The 15,829-nt window shown below is 40.9% G+C and overlaps 1 protein-coding gene across 2 annotated transcripts in view; it reads left to right on the forward strand.

The window, feature by feature from the left end:
* Positions 1-1,910: 1,910 nt before the first annotated feature.
* The window catches only part of pum1 (pumilio RNA-binding family member 1), a 34,987-nt gene continuing 21,068 nt past the window's right edge, over positions 1,911-15,829 (forward strand). The window contains exon 1 of one of the 2 annotated variants that reach the window (XM_054745295.2): positions 1,911-2,028. The gene's annotated coding sequence lies outside the window, so the exon portion shown is untranslated. Of the gene's footprint in view, positions 2,029-2,787; positions 2,872-15,829 lie in introns of those variants that run through there. The other variant, XM_070547544.1, reaches the window with a different exon arrangement.

The raw sequence follows: 15,829 nt of genomic DNA on the forward strand, positions 1-15,829 counted from the left end.
GATATGCATATTGTGCGTGCTGATATTGCGATAACGATATATTTACGATATATTGTGCAGCCCTAACATGAACATTTAAGAAATAAAGTGCATGTAATATTGTGTGATTACAAAATAACAACAATACCTAAATATTTGGATTTAAGTTAAAGAAAGTGAATTAATAATATTTTGTTTTTACCTTTGAACAGTAATCTTTCATGCAAAATAATAGAGAACTTGACATTAGACCAGTGTGGAGGACATCTGTGTATAACATCTGTATCTCACATAAATATGATAATAATAAAATGTGGAAAGTTGAGTAGAAGCAAACTTTTTGAGAAGTTTAAATAATAAATCACACATTAGATGACTTCCGTCATCTTCAGGCTATTTTGTCTCACTGCCAGTGTATGAAAAAAAAAATTAAATTATTTTGTCACAAAATTAAACAAAATCAGATAAAAGTAGAAAATATCTGATTTATTTTATTTACAATTAACATTATTTATGATCATGAACTGAGATAAGCTTGTTGTTAAACAAAATACAACAAATATTGATAAAAGTAGCATCAAGTCAGGTTTTTCAAAGTGAAAGTAAGATATTTAAATGGAAAATGTTTCTATAGATAAAAATATCTATAAACTATTTGATTATAAATTGTTTTATATAGATAAAAGTGTGTTCTAAATAAAATAAATTCAAACAGAGACCATAATTAAATTACTTTAACCATTTATTTGTTGAATGTGAGGCTTAAACTTAATTACCATAACGAGTTCCGTTCGCCCGGTCCGGCAACATCCCTCTCACACCGGCCGCTTGCATTCCGGAGATGAAACGGAGCGTCCGGGAGTCACGCTGAAGGAACGTGTGTGTGCGCGCGTGCGGAGCAGCACGTTTCCATGGCTACAAGAAACCCCTTTACCGTCGAGATCCCCGTTGCTTTGTGTAGTGTCCCTTGACGAAGTCATGTAACAACAACATGAAGAAAGATGGCCTACAACAACTGTCCTTTATCTGGTTTTATTCAGATCTCTGATTTAAGACGCAGCTTGCTCCGAAATTATAATAATTTTTTTGTCTGCATCTAACAACATGTAATCAAACTGTTCAAAGGATAATTAAAATTACGTAACAGTTTTGTGAATGACGTCACACCACAAATCACAACAAAAACGCCAAACAAAACAATTAACTCACACACCAACAGTTAACAAAGGGACCATTACGGTTAAGGCAAGCAGGTTTATCATATAATACAAAACCGAGAACTTCACGACCCACTTTTATTGTAACTCTTTTTAATCAAAATGAATGTTTCAACGACACAAATTCAGTTACGCAGGACAGAACTATTTTCTACAGAACACCGTAATTTTCTACTTAAATTATTAGTTTTTAGACGTCCAGCTGTACTTCCCAAAGAACCTAATATCCCAAATGTAGAAGTCATACGTTTAATTAGGATATCAAAACGAAAAAGAAGAGATATTTTTTATTAATTGTACTCTCATAAACAACATTTTCATAAATTACATATCCCAATTCAGGTATAGTAGAAACTTTTTCAGACATAATCGCAATAAAGGGTAGCAATAAGAACATTATTCACAGATAAAAATAATAAACCTTAGACAATTCAACATAAAATAAGATACTTTTATCACTAGAATGAAATTCTACGTATGAAATATTGTGAACACTAAGCAAAAGCCTTGTATAGTTATAAAACGTATAGTTTTACTACAAAAATGCACATTTTGATAAGTGTTGTTTACTTTTCGAAAATAAATTACGTTATTGGACTGTAGGGCTTGATACTGAGATAATTCACCAAGTAGACCAAAGATGAGCGCGGTCTTATTATGTGCTACAACGGCCTGCCATAAACGCAATGAACCCTCCGCTCCCTCGCAGCCCTTCCCGTCATGCTGCGCTGCTGTCCGCTCCTCCGTCGAGCCGCCATGTTGTCGGAGTGAAATCCTGGGGTGTCAGAGACAAACTGGGGCCGAAATCCGCAACCATCCACCCCCTCCGCCGGTACGTACCCCCTCTTCTCCTTGTTCGGTCGCACTAAACACGAGTTTTTAACGCATCGACGTGGATATTACAGGTTTGGCGGCGTAGAGAGCGGTTGAACGGGGATGTTTTGTGAGGCTGGAGCGGCAGCCTTTTCTTTCTGCTGCCTGCCTCCTTCCTCCCCTCCTGTCGGTCTTCCGCTCCAGACTGCTCTGGGGCTTTTGTTAGCCTTCGCGTCAGCGGGACCCGTGGGGGTGTTGGGTCGGCAGAGGAGTAGAGACCCCGGGGTGTTTGTTGGTGACAAAATGCTAATGTTGGTGGAGGTTTCTGCTAGGAACGTAGCCCGTGTTTGGCAGCCGGCTCGAGCCTGTGACGGGAGGCCGTGTTATTGTTGGTAGACACGGGCAGTGAACCTTCCATAACAAGACCCCTGACCGGGGTGAGTGGACGCGGGTGCATCGGAAGTAGTCCCCGGTAGTCGCCTCTTACCGCTCCCTGGAAACATCTATTATTCCATTTGGCTTATGCTAGTTATTCTTGTCAGAGTGGCCTCTGTAGAGACAGCCAACGTAACGAGCTGCTAGCTGCAGGTTGGTATTGTCACACCCCTGTCTGTCTGTGCCCGGAGTGCGGTGGACTGATCGCCGCGTAATGAATGATTAACCCCCGTTAAGACGGTGGGACTGTGCCCGTTTCCGGGTGCCGGAGCTCGCAAGCGCTCGTGTTTGGCGGAATGAACGTGCTGTGGTGTATTTCCGGGTGTTTCTCAGCTCTGGAATGATCGGCTAACATTTCCTCGTTGCCGATTGCAGTGTGGAAGAGAAAACAAAGACAGGACCGCATATGTGAGCGATCTGAGAGCAGGTTTGGGTTTTAGTTGATGCTTTTTTAAATATTATTATTAGAGCTGATCAGCTGGCTGAGGGTCGCTGGTGTGTTTTGCGGGTTTAGCAGACTCGGGGAAAGCTGGTGCGTTCATGTCAGACAGGCTCCCGCAAAGGCAATAACTGTTGGACTGCTTGTCATTTCCCCCTGGCCTGTAGGGACACTAATGTGAAACTGCTCATTTTAAGAGATTAGAGCTTGTTGGGTAAGGAGAGGCTGTAAAATAGAAATAATACTACACTTATTGTCTGATTGCTCTCGAGCATCACTGAGTTTTTATTTTTTTTGCATTGCATGGGGCAATCCACCCCTGACCCTTTCAAAATGACAGCCCCCAGTTTGACTCCATGCCTTGCAAAACAAAGCAATCTCCAAAGTGCACACATGTTGAGATAGGGTTGTTTTTTCAAATTACGCAACTCACCAGCAGCATGTTTGTTTGGGTACACTTTTAGTGCGAAAATGATAATAAATCCAAAGGTAGATGTTCATGCATTGCAGTGTTACTCCACTTCGTTGAAATAAAGGACTACTGGTGTATCCCTTTAAAAGGAACCCACGTTTCAAAACCTTGTGGTTCTTAAGATAAATGTTAGTTACAGTTATATTAAAGTGGTGTGAAAAACCTTCTTAATGTCTTCATTTTTATAAAATTTGTAAAAGTAGTTTAACTCGTAGGTCGCCATTGTTGTTGGCGTTGCAATGCACTCTGGGTAGTGACGTCCCGTGGTTGTACCTTGGTTGCACCGTCCGGCTTTGCGACCCTGTATTGACTGTTCAGCGACATGAACGTGTCATCTGTTCAGCCTTTTCAATTTGAACCAGAGTGAAACACTAATGAGGACGTCACTGACCATGTTTCACAAAACGGGCGTCAAAATGAAGAGCAAGAAGGGCGGGATGAAGCGAGTGCAGGACAACACCGGTGGTGCGTGTGCGGCAAATGCTTCTCCGCGGTAAACGCGAGGGAGAGAGTTTGTTGTCAAGAGCTCACATTTTTGTCATCAGAAGTTACCGGTAAACACTTGCTGCTTGTTTTACTGACGGGAGAGATGAATGTTCAGCTCCGTCCGCGACGAGTGGCGTGTCCGATGGTTCGCTGAACATGACCGAAGCGGCAGCTGCAGGAGCAGGTTGTCGGCTCAGGAGAGCGTCCAGCGTCTCTTGTCCCTCCGCGGGCATTTAGGCTCCTTGTGTGGGAAAATGGTCGGTAAAGCATTTAGTTTCCATCTTCTCTTATACCCAGGCGCTCTGGTGAGCTCTTTAAGGGGTTGTGGTCGACTGTAAGCTTCAAACGCATCAGGAGAAAAATGTTGGGAACACAGCCGCGGATCTTTGGGAAGTTGTGTCCGTCCACAGGCATCTTCCCACTGCTTTCTCCTCTTCTTGCCAGTGGGAAAGCTGTGTAAAGTGGGCAACGGTGGCACAGGAGTGAAGAGCTCACCCCGTAATCGGAAGGTTGCAGGTTTGAGCCCCGCTTAGTCTGTCGCTGTGTCCTTTGGCAAGACACTTAACCCACCTTGCCTGGTGGGGGAGGTCTGATGGACCGGTGGCACCAGTGCTCGCCAGCCTCGCCTCTGTCAGCTCGCCCCACGGCAGCTTTGGCTACATCGTAGCTCATCACCACCGGTGTGTAAATGTGTGTGTGAATGGGTGAATGACTGATTGTGTTATAAAGCGCCTTGGGGGGTTCCAGGACTCTAGAAGGTGCTATATCAAATACAGGCCATTTACCATTTTAAACTCACATCACTCCCCTTGTTGCCCTTTCACCGGAAATGACATCCAAAAGCAGCACAATGCGGCATTTTACTTAATTATTAATACGGTGAACGCGTTAAACAAACACTAGCGTCAGTAGCTATTCTTCCAAGAGCAACCAATATGCGTCATCGTCCCCAGAGTGCATCGCGTGCGGAAAACATGGCGTCCTACGTATGTCAAAAATGTACTAAATATTACAGATTTAAAATTAAATGGCTATATTTTGCATGTTTCTAACAACATAGTTTGGTACAACAGAAAATTTGTGTCTTATTAGGGCATACACGTCCTCATAGCTGGAGTTCCTTTCAAGTCTAAAGAGTATTTATTTACAAATGTTTCATTCTGAGTAAATAATTTATCCCTGTTATGGACAACAATAATCTGCAGATGTGTTCTCGAAGAACACCATGGACTAGAGACTTGTTGTTAATCAGTGACCTGTGATGTGTTTTGTGCATAAAAACTAATTATTTGTAGATTTTTGGTGTGAGCGCTGTTAAACCGACTGTCTTCTGTTAAAAACACATGGTGCAGCGATGTTTGCAGTTTGGCGCGCTAATTGGCAGTAAAATGAGCCGCTTCCTTGTTTGGCCTTTACATTTGTGTGGTTGGGTTTTTTTTTTTTGTTAAGTAACATTAATTAGGCCCGAGCAGCGAAAGCGCTGCGAAGGCCTCTTGTTTTTGCTCTGATTATTATTATTTTTTGTTATTCCGTGCCCCCTTTGAACAGCTTTTTGGGGACCTTAACATACCCCAAAACTCACAATATTTTGCACACTTGTCAGGCCTGGTGAAAAATTTGATATTTTAAAGGTCCCAAAAAAATCGCAAAGAAAATGGCTGAACAGCGCCCCCTACAAAGTGAAAAAAAACCCTCTCCATAAAGCTTAGTTTATCGTACAGTTATGAAATTTGGTACACTTGTAGTACTCAACAGTCCGCACAGAAAAGTCTCTTGCAACCATGGTCAATATCAAACAGGAAGTCGGCCATTTTGGGTTGAAATGGCAATTTTTTGCCGTTTTTGCCGTTTTTAGGGTCCGTCTCTGATTGGATTGCTCGATCATTTTTCGCACGATCGTCTCAAAAATTGTGTAAAATTGCTCAGAAGGGATGGGCGAACAAAATGAGATAAGGATTCTGAGTTTTCGTATATGTTGAAGGGGCGGAGCCAGGCCTCAAAGTTTGACTACTCGCCAAAAAAATTTAAATTGCTATAACTTCATAATTGAATGGAATAGAGTTACCAAACTTTCTGTGGTCATTTGTCATCGACCCACAAAGTAAATTGAATGGTCGGTTGATGACATCACACAAGCCCCGCCCCCTCAGGACCAAAAAGGTCAAGTTTTACTGTGAAAGATCCCAAATTGCCCCATTTCACTTAATCACCACAAATTTGGAGCTGGTAATTCAAGGCAAGTGGGGGTTGCTTGGCGTCACTTTATGGGAGTTTTCGGCAGAGGGCGGGGCTGTGGCGGCGCGGCGAAGTAAGGCGTACCGCCGTGGCCTTACGTTTGCCTCCCATTTCTTTATTTCTAAAGATGTCGTCACGAAACTTCTTGTGAGTGATCCTAGTCTGGCCCCCCAAAAAATCTGACGTGAACATCCGGTGGGCGTGGCCAATTTTCTGAAATAGCGCCCCCTAGGACCATTAAAACTGTCAGCCCCAAGCCATGCTTTGACTGAGGATTACGAAATTTGGTACACTAATGTGGTGTCTCAGGACCTACAAAAAAGTCTCTTGGAGCCAAGTGCAAAGTCGCACAGGAAGTCGGCCATTTTGGTCCAAGTGCGCGATTTAGTGGTTTTCACACACGTTGTTTGGAGAGTGATACTCCGTCGCCCTTTTCACCAATCACTTTCAAACTTCTGCTATATAGTCTTAAGACATAGAGGAAAAAATTCAACCGTCGGATTTTAAATAAGTATAAAGGTGTGGGCGTGGCTAAGCCTCAAACTTTGACCTTTCGCCACGCCACTCTTTTTTTCACAGCTCCTTATTGGACTCCTTTTACCCAATCACCAGGAATCTCTGGTAAATAGCAGCAGGCAAGTTGAGGTCACTTGGTCTCCAGTACTGGAAGGTTTTGAAAAAAGGCGGGGCTTTGGGAGCATGGCGAAATTCGCCATCACGCCATGGATATACGTTTGCCTCTCATTTCTTCATTTATCGTGATATCACCTCGACCATTGTTGTGAGTGATCCTAGTCTGACCCCCAATAGAAAAGGTCAGCTTAAGTTTGTGGGCGTGGCCTATTTTCTGTATTAGCGCCCCCTAGGACCATTAAAACTGTCAGCCCCAAGCCATGCTTTGACTGAGGATTACGAAATTTGGTACAATAATGTGGTGTCTCAGGACCTACAAAAAAGTCTCTTGGAGCCAAGTGCAAAGTCGCACAGGAAGTCGGCCATTTTGGTCCAAGTGCGCGATTTAGTGGTTTTCACACACGTTGTTTGGAGAGTGATGCTCCGTCGCCCTTTTCACCAATCGCCTTCGAGCTTCTGCTATATACTCTTAAGACATAGAGGAAAAAATTCAACCGTCGGATTTTAAATAAGTATAAAGGTGTGGGTGTGGCTAAGCCTCAAACTTTGACCTTTCGCCACGCCACTCTTTTTTTCACAGCTCCCTATTGGACTCCTTTTACCCAATCACCTGGAATCTCTGGTAAATAGCAGCTGACAAGTTGAGGTCACTTGGTCTACAGTACTGGCAGGTTTTGAAAAAAGGCGAGGCTTTGGGAGCATGGCGAAATTCGCCATCACGTCATGGCAATACGTTTGCCTCTCATTTCTTCAATTATCGTGACATCGCCACAAAATGTCTGGTGAGTGATCCTAGTCTAACCCCCAATAGAAATGGGCATCTGAGATTTGTGGGCGTGGCCTATATTCTGAAATAGCGCCCACTAGGACCATTAAAACTGTCAGCCCCAAGACAAGGTTTGACTGAGGATTACGAAAATTGGTACACTCATGTAGGGTCTCTGGCCCTACAAAAAAGTCTCTTGGAGCCAAGCGCAATTTCGCACAGGAGGTCGGCCATTTTGGTCCAAGTACTCGATTTAGTGGTTTTCGCACACGTTGTTTGGACATTGATGGCCCGTTGCCCTTTACACCGATCACCTTCAAACTTATGCTATGTACTTTTAAGTCAAAGGGGAAAAAATTCAACCGTCGGATTTTAAATAAGTATAAAGGTGTGGGCGTGGCTAAGCCTCAAACTTTGACCTTTCGCCATGACATTACTTGACTTAATAACTCCCATGTGCATGATCAGATCTAATTCAAACTTTGTCTGTGTGATCACTGACCACATCTCAAGATAACGACAATGTGGACAGCTGACATCACCTAAGCCCCGCCCCCTGACAACAGGAAGTCTATTGTTTTATGGTGAAATGCCTATATTTGTCCCCTCTAATTTAATGAAAATGACACTCAGGTCATACAGTGTCTTCATGATGTTTTAAAGACCATTCAGATCTGATAGCTTTCCAGAAAGGGAGGGGCTTTGATGCCATGGTGAATGCTGGCGTGACGCCATGACCTTACATTTGACTGTAACTTCCACAAACGGCCTCCGATTTGCCCGAAACTGAATATGGCAATGAACAATCATGCCCTTTAGCCAATGAGGCACAAACGGTTGGTGAATGTTATATAATGTCACCAAAGCTGACCTCAATGGGACTTTTCTGTAGTTGGTCACAGCGCCACCTAGATAACGTTATCCTTCGATAACTTTAAAAAACATGGTCAGAATAGCATTAAAGTTGGTCACTGTCATCACACCACCAGTGTGGTAAAGATAGAGGATTCCCTAGTGGTGAGACATAAAATATGATGGTGGGCTCAAAGGGGATGCTGAGTCAGGGTGAGTTGCGGACAAGGTGGCCGTTAGCAGTTTCTGGTGTTGGGGTGGTCGACGTTTGTGTTCTGCGGACGTGCCCTGGTGCCCCGGGCTGCCGGCCAGGCCGGAGCGGCGCGGAGCTGCGAGGGCCGAACGACGCTGCTTGCAGCTTTAATCTGAGGTTGCTTCTCTGATCGTCCGTGTTGTTTGTACTTTTACTGAGTAACATTCTTGCAGGTCCTTCTGTGCCTCCTCTTTATAAAAATCTATTTAAAATAAATATCTAAACTCTTTTTTTTATATGTAAAATCGGGAAGTTAGAAATAGGTGCACCCAGTAAATCATGTCACGTACATACGAGATGGCCAAGCCAGAATTTTGACTAAACGTTTAGAATTAAAAGCAAGAAAGCAGAAATGCATCAACCGCTAGGAAAGACCTCAACGTATGGAACTTTGTATTCAAGTTCCATCAAAATATTATAAATAATTTTTGTAGCTAGGGCTGGGCGATATGGCATATTGAGGATTTTAACTCTAACGATAAATGGGCGATAACTACAGGTATGCGCAGAAACAAAAGTTGTCCACTAGGCGGGGCTGTCACGTGTATTTCATTGAGTCACATTTTTACGTGACTCGAGGCGGTACAGCGTCTTAAAGGGACATGACTGTTGCCAACCTACACATATTTTAATTTTTTTATTATCAGATTTATTGACATGGGAAAAATAATTTCTATAAAAGTCAGAAATTTCGATAACGATACATTTTTGATTTATTGCCCAGCTCTAAGCACAACAAACTCTATGCTGGTTCTTTTGGCTTCTAAATGATCAAAGATTTGTATTTATTGGCGGAGAACCAGGTTGTTGTCAGTGTTGGGAACGTTACTTTAAAAAAGTAATTAGTTATAGTTACTGATTACTTTGTCAAAAAAGTAACTCAGTTACTAACTGAGTTACAAGATCATAAAAGTAACTAATTACCAACAAAAGTAACTACTTAGTTACTTTTTTAGTTTAGTTTAGTTTAGTTTATTTATTTATCTCAAACCATCGAAAACATGAAATTGCATATGCACTCCCCCATATTCCTGGTGCATACAAAAAATTTTTTTTTTTTTTAAATGAGGAATACGATAAACATATGCTATTGAATGAAACAATACAAAACATACAATAACATAAAACCATTTGAGAGGGAACTGGAAGAAGCAAAAGCTTATCTAGTCCAGCCCCAATTCAGTTAATAAATCACATTTGCTCACATTAACAAATTTGAAAGAAAAAAAAAATTTCTTTATGCAGGTCGTTCTATCTTCACCTTGCTAGTTACTACATAAAAAGACAGTTACAAAACAATTGTTCACAAGAATCTACAGAAAAAGAAAACAAAACCAATAAACAACAAAAACAAAATATTCCATTTGAAGCCAATTACCATTTTTATCACTTGCTATTTATGTATGAGTCAATTATAAGTTGTTTATACAACATTTTAAATGATCTAATGTTTTTACATAATTTTAAAGTCACATCAAGTTTGTTCCACAGTTTGATACCACATACAGATACACACATACTTTTCATAGTTGTTCGGTATAATGGAAAAATGAAGTTTTTAACGCCTCTCAATTCATAACCCTCTTCATGAGTTTTAAACAACCTTTGCAAATTACACGGCAGTACACCCATCATGGCCCTATACGGTACAAGGACAGTTTTAAATTGAATTAAGTCAAAAAATTTGAGTAATCTTAAATTGTAGAATAATGGAGTTGTATGATCTCTATATCCAGAATTTATAATTATCCTTACCACTCTTTTTTGGAGAACACAAATCTTTAATAAATTAGATTTATAAGTATTGCCCCATACTTCGACACAATATGATAAGTATGGTAGAATCATAGTACAATAAAGTGTGTGTAGTGCTTTCTGTGGTAGAGAATATCTTGTTTTATTTATTATTCCAATGCTTCTGGCTAATTTAGAACACACATATTGTATGTATGGCTTCCAACAGAGCTTATGATCAATCAATATCCCCAAAAACTTAATTTCATACACTCTTTCAATGGCTATTTCATTAACAGTCAAATAGATTTCTTTACTACTTCTTTTATTTCCAAATAACATAAACTTTGTTTTGCTGACATTTAACGACAGTTTGTTTCTATCAAACCAATTCTTAAGCTCACTCAATTCATTCTGGACCTTTAGTATAAGTTGCTGTATATCTTCTGCTGAACACAAAATATTTGTATCATCAGCAAACATAATAAATTTAAATAATTTTGAAGTTGTGTAAATATCATTTATATATAACAGAAATAACTTTGGGCCAAGTACCGACCCTTGCGGAACTCCACAGTGAACTTCGAGACAGCTAGACTTGTGATAGCCCAACTGCACATACTGAGCTCTGTTACTCAAATAACTTTTTAGCCAATTGAGAGCTGTCTCCCTTATACCATACTTCTCCATTTTTGATAAAAGTATTTTGTGATCGACTGTATCAAAGGCTTTCTTCAAATCAATAAAAATTCCCAGAACATATTTAAAGAATGCAAGAATTACTACAATAGTAAAATATAAATGACTAATGACTGAACATAATAAAATGTATGTCCAAATGTTTTATATAAACCTGAATAATTTAAACAAATATGCACTTAACAGGAGGAACTACTAACAGGAACATTACACTATTCTAGACTATTAAAAGGTCACTGTGTGATATTTAACAAAAACCCAATCAGCTAAAATTTAAAATTGCAAATAGAAACACCTGTAAAGGTTCCTGAGCCTTTAAACGGTCTCTCAGTCTAGTTAAATTACAGAAATAAATGTAATTTTGCACAGTATTCTAATTTTTCCAGCTTCACATAATTGTGTGTTTTTACTAGCATTTCTGTTGCTGCTAATCTAGTAACGGTTAAATAAGTAAATAAATAAATAAATAAATATCCTTTAAAATGACACTAGAAGAGGCACAAATCTGATGGAGGACTTACATTTACTAACTTGGGTCAGATCCAACCACAGAAGAGCTGAAGCTGGGTGGTAAACACACACAGGTAGTTCTGATAACACCTGAGCTCCATGCCGTCTGAGACAGATGTATCAGTGTTACAGCGGGACTAAAGACATGATCAGGAACAGGTTACAGCTGGATGATCTAGGAAGGCAGAAGATCAGGACGTCTGAGCGGTGAACAGGTGAGTGGACCTTCGGGACGTCCCGCTGTCACGCCAAGGGCACGGCTGCAGACCCGCAGATTCACTGCTGCAATAACAAATCTGCAGGGGGTCTGCAGCCGTAGATATTCATCACGTCTTCCTCGTTCTTCACGGGCCGTGATGCTCTTGGATGAAAACATCTGCCTCTTTAGCTCCTGATCAGCTGATGACAGCTTCAACACACCGCGCTGCTTAACGCACGCATTTCCTTATCAGTAACAGAAACAACGTTTTGATAAAAGAAGAAGGTAATTAATTAGTTTGCTCGTTACAGAAAGAAATATTTTTTATTAACGCGGTTATTTTAAACGGAGTTATTCCCGTTGTGTCTACAGAATGCAGCGACTGAGACCGTGAGGGTCTCCGCCCACCCGGCCAATCATCATCGTGTTTGTAAGCGCGTTACCGACACCTCTCTCTCCCTGGCTGCAGCTGAAGTGTGGCGGTCAGAAAGCCTCACACTGCTGCTCAACGTTCGACAAGCACATAGTAACGCACAACCTTCCGTCCCCAGTAACGGTAACGGCGTTGCAACGGCGGGAAAAGTAATTAATTAGATTATTCCGTTACCTATAAAAGAACGCCGTTAGAAACGGTGTTATACTTAAACGGCTTTACTCCCAACACTGGTTGTTGTACCATTTTATACACTTTAGACTTAAATACAAAGTCCCCCATTTCTAAAATTTTATTCTGAACTATAGCTAAATAAATTCATGATTAAAAAAAGCAGAAATAACATGTGTCACGTTTTTAATTTGAATAGTAGTTTCCATCCATAGAGCGTTGCGTTGGTACTGGGGTCTCGTGGAAGTGGGTGGCCGTAAGCGTGCTGCAGGCGGGAATGGACAGCTAACAATAGACCAGGGATCCGTAGATTGTTGGTAGGATTGAGAGTAGGGCTAACGTTAACGGAGTCCTCTGTTGGCACAGGAAGTTCACAACAGCCAATGCAAGTTCCACTGGTGCTGGCTATTGCGTTTGGAAGCAGATGGCTAAAATTATGCTACAAGTCCCAAGATCTGTGTGTTGGATGGAGAGTAGAAGTGAGATTAAAAGAAAAGAATGTATAAAACTCAAAAGGACTGAATTTCTGATATGATGAAAAGCATTTTCTTCTTGCATTAAAACAGTGCAAATTAGCGTATTTAATTGTAAAGTACCTAATTTTATTTCATTAAAGGTTGAACATGGAACTATTTAATAAAAATATGTATTTTTAAAAAATACCGCCACAGGGCATTAAGAGGTGGGCCGAATGAAGACACAGTATTTCATTTAAAGCTATATTTTAATGTAAAAAATCATATTTATTTTGACGGATATGCATATGTTACATCTACCAGCCAATAGAGGGCATCGTTGAGGGCTGCCAAACAGTCAGCTTGGTGCAGCAAGGCTGGCACTGTGGAAAATGGCGGACTCGGCAAGTCAAGCAGCTGCTTCTGAGCCCTGAAGTTGTTAACGTGCTCAGAAGAGGAGCAACCAGAAAAGATCTAAAACCAGAGTGAGTTTAGCTGAAGCACAACAGATGTACGCGAATAAAAAAAATTCACTTATCGGCAGCGACCTTTGCATCCCGACGGCTGGAAACCTTGTTCTATTTTTACAACCACAACATCCACACTCTAGATCAGGGGTGTCAAACTCACACGGGGCCAAAATGAAACTCTGGGACGGAGTCGAGGGCCAAACTTAATATTTTTTGAAAAAGTGACGGTAAATTTGCACATTTTCTTTATCAAAATATATGCAATTTTGAACCTTTAAATTAGGAAACAAACTTATTTCTGCATTAACACTGAATGTGGAATAACCAAATTACACACGAGCAAGTCAGTTTTAGATAAAAGGCATCAGTGGTATTCATTAATCAGCATTTTAAAGTCTATTCAGGATTTATGTTTTCTTGTTGTTTATTCATTTTTCTTATTTTTTATTCTCCTTTTTTTCTCCTGTAATACGTGTCATCGCTGCTGTGACGTCTAGCTTTCCCCACTGAGGAACAATAAAGGGATTTTCTATTCTATTCATCTATCTGCAGCCTTTTCACTTCCTGTTTACTGTAGGTTAAATCTTTTTTCACGGGCCAACAACAAAATAAAAATATTATTTCATCTTAAATGAAAATGCAACATCTCACCTGTTAACTTTCATGTTTTGGAGCAGAAAAAGAGCATAAAACCAACATATTTAAAGCTCAGTTTGCTCCACTGGTTTACTGTGATGCTCACCTGTTCCAGCCAGATACCTGCATCATGGGGTTGATCTGAGCTGAGGAGGAGACTCCTGTTGTTTTGTTCATCTTCATCACAATAATGACAACATTAGATGACAACAGGTGCTCACATAGGTTTGTGCTGATGAACATGTCTGAGCAGCTTGACCATGTTGTTGTGTGTCGGGGAGGAAACACAACCACGGAGCTGTGCTGGTTTGAGCGTGTTGCTGCTCGCTGGAGTTATATCGGCTCTGTCTGGACGTTAGTTGGAAAACTTTCTCTTTCAGTCGTGAACACATTACTGAGCGGCTAGAATCTCCGTTTCTGGGCTTCAGCGTCAGAAAACAGCTGAGTGAACTCGGCGCTGAGTGAGAGGAGTGATTAGTTTGTCCGAGACAGCGGAGCTGCAGACACCGGCAGCAGGCGCTGGAAAAAACACAAAGGAGGGGGCGCGTCGGCTCCGAGCTAACGCAGCAAAGCATCATGGGAGTTGAAGTCTTTGCGGTAAAATCGGCCAGCAGGCCAGTTTTAATATATTTTTGATATTTATCTCGCGGGCCACATAAAAATGCTCCGCGGGCCTTGAGTCTGACACATGTGCTCTAGATGCAGGTGGAGGCGAGGTTGGACAAAAATATTGGCGGGAACGGTATTAAAACTGTCTCGTGCAGGGCTCTTCTCTTTACCTCTAAAGCAGGGTTCCTGTCCGAACCGAGAACTCAAATTCTAAACTTCTGATTGGGGCTAGGACGGTTCTTCAACAATCTCACTGGGATAGCAATTTTCTGCAAATAACTTTGCAGGAAAATATGCTAATTTTCTCTTGTAATTGCACAGAAGTGGTACACACACCACTGCAAATACACGTTGTGTATGCTGCCAGGTCATGTAGGGAGTAAAACGCCGGTGCGGTATACCGGTTCATATTGAAAACTGGTGTTTATTTTTGTTATATTAATTTTTTACATACCACTAAACTGGTGAATAGTCTACATTTGCAGTAGGGTTGCAGGCATGAAAGATATGGCGGAGGATGCTTCTGAATTTCAGTAAAATATTCCCACACAGAGGACTTAAACCGCTATCGCAGTGCTGATAGTTGTTGTAACTGGGTCTGCTCCAACTGCACGTGTGCGTTCAATTTCACTTTTGTCATTGACCGTGCAAGTGTTGCACTATTGTGAGAATGCTAGGCCAAAAATGCATAAAATTACGTGAGAGTAACACATGAACAGTATGCACTGTTAACGCACAAACAATGCATAATTAACATTATGAATGGGCAGTATGGTCTAAAATCTGTATTGTGATATATTTTGAAGTATGTGTGGTAGGGCTGCAACAAACGATTATTTGGATAATCGATTAATCGGATGGGGTCTCGACACGATTAATCGATTAATCGGATTACATGGGGAAATTTTTAAAAACTGCTAGGGAAACGTTATTTCTCTCCTTCCTTCACTTTATTTAACACAACATTATTAGAAAACAGTTCAATAGCAGAAAAACAACATGCCATCACCTAAATTGTCTTATAAGGTGTATAGACAGAGACCCTAAGCTACATCTATCTGTGACCTAAAATGCTTGGTCCAAGTTAAACAGCTTAAGGGCAATTCTCATCTGTTTTGTTTGATCTCATCTGTTGACATTTATTTTAAATGTAATTAAACATAGGCTGTGAATTAATCAAAATTGATCACTATTTCCAAAAATGACTGAAAAAATACCAAATAAAGCAAAAGTAAATGAATGCCATCCTCCTTGCGATGATGCCCTGGGCAACTGCCATAAAGTCTCATCAAGAAATGCTGCTGATCATTCCAATGATCCCATATAGACTCAC

The sequence above is a fragment of the Nothobranchius furzeri genome, chromosome 19, assembly GCF_043380555.1.
Source record: "Nothobranchius furzeri strain GRZ-AD chromosome 19, NfurGRZ-RIMD1, whole genome shotgun sequence".
Classification (NCBI taxonomy): Eukaryota; Metazoa; Chordata; class Actinopteri; order Cyprinodontiformes; family Nothobranchiidae; genus Nothobranchius; species Nothobranchius furzeri.